A 1,697-nucleotide genomic window follows, 5' to 3' on the forward strand; every position below is an offset into this window, starting at 1 on the left:
TGGCTATTTTTTTCTTACAGCTGTCACTGTTGTCTAGCTGGCCTGGGCCAGATTCAAACCCGCCACCCTCAGTGTATGTGGCTGGTGCCGTAACCACTGTACTACAGACAAGAAAGTTTTTAATGATTTTATCTTTTATGACTTTTGAACTTGCATTAGTCCAACTCTGCTCTCTCACTGATCTTCCTGATCTGAATATTTTCTTATTTCCAAATATAATAGTTAACACATGACTAATATATTCAGTGTGCCACGGGTTGTAAAACTTATTTGAGCATTTATTAATTTGTTGAATGATTAATTCTTCAAATGACACAAAAATAAAGATAGGGTAACATTTGAACTAGTCATAACACATAAAATAGGCAATTTTTTATATTTTATATTTCATTCTGTGCACAAACATAATTGATGTATTCCATTTTCAGTTATAGTATATACAAACTTTAAATCCAAAAGTGGAGGCGAATATATTTATTGATACTCAGATTATATTTAGAAATTTGAAAGTGTCTGAAATACAATTTCTATTAAAGTGTTCCAACATTAATAACTGCTTAGTCACTTTTTTAAATTATGATTTAATATGCTTGCAAACAGACCTCTCCATAAACATTAAACAGACTTCCTATAATCTGCTAATTTTTCCAAAATCTAAAGTTTAAATTGGCAGTGCTATTTTAGGCCAAATTTGAAGATGTGAAAATTTCCATAGTATTCTCTCTTATAGACTGAGCATAATGCTTGAAGTGCAATATACTTACCCATTTTTTACCTAAAACTTTTAATTTTAGGCCATATTTGATTTTATACCTATGTTCTATAACATTGTATTGCTATGCCAAATATTAGTAATTTACAATGGAATATTCTGATTTCACAAAGTCAGTTCACAACAGACTTTTGCTTTATCAGAGATAAGACTTATTTTACCTATCCATAATAGAAAAGAAATGTTAAAGAAATGTTAAGATATTTTATGTTAATCTTGGTTAAATTACAGAGTAATTACTTAGGCTGCCTACAGTTGATTAAAAAAAATAGCTCTAGAGTATACTTTAGATTGAATATAATTAATTACAAACAAATTAGTATGCCTAACAAAATTTTTTCCCCTTCTTCCCCCTTCCACCCACCTTTCCAGATTAGAAATTCTTACAATACAACTAAATGTGGATTCTGGATTATAAATTAAAACAAAACATCTTTTTGTCATCCTAATTATAGTAATGGAGTTTTTATATCAAAATATTACTTATATTTTAATTAAGATGTCAGTTAAAATTTCATTTCAAATATCTGTTGATGACCACTACATTATATTTAAATTATCCTAAAAAGTCTAAAATACACAGAGTGAAAATGTAGAAATCAATTTTTTACTCACATGAAAAGGTTATTCTGGGGACTCTAAAAGCATAAATGAAAGTATTTCTAGAAGTTTACAGTACAGTAACAAATACATGAATAAATATATTCTATTTTAGAATTACGTGAGTTTAAAAACCAAATGACTGTGGTAGAATGACGACAGTTTACAACTTCTAAGATTGCAAAAGAGGTCACTTTAAAGAGATCATGTTGCAAAGATGCCTATGGTTTTTGCATTTTATGGTTCTGCTGGGTCTCTCAGGTGTTCCTTCTGGGCATAATTAGGAGAATACATTTCTTTTGACATCAACTTGTACTCAAACTTT

The 1,697-nt window shown here is 29.2% G+C and overlaps 1 protein-coding gene across 5 annotated transcripts in view; it reads right to left on the reverse strand.

Annotated features, from left to right (window-relative positions):
* BAZ2B (bromodomain adjacent to zinc finger domain 2B) overlaps window positions 1-1,697 on the reverse strand; it is a 271,958-nt gene that overhangs the window by 46,662 nt on the left and 223,599 nt on the right. The gene's annotated exons all lie outside the window — the stretch shown is intronic.

This window comes from Otolemur garnettii, unplaced genomic scaffold (assembly GCF_000181295.1).
Source record: "Otolemur garnettii isolate 467f Iridium unplaced genomic scaffold, OtoGar3 scaffold00098, whole genome shotgun sequence".
In the NCBI taxonomy this organism is placed as follows: domain Eukaryota; kingdom Metazoa; phylum Chordata; class Mammalia; order Primates; family Galagidae; genus Otolemur; species Otolemur garnettii.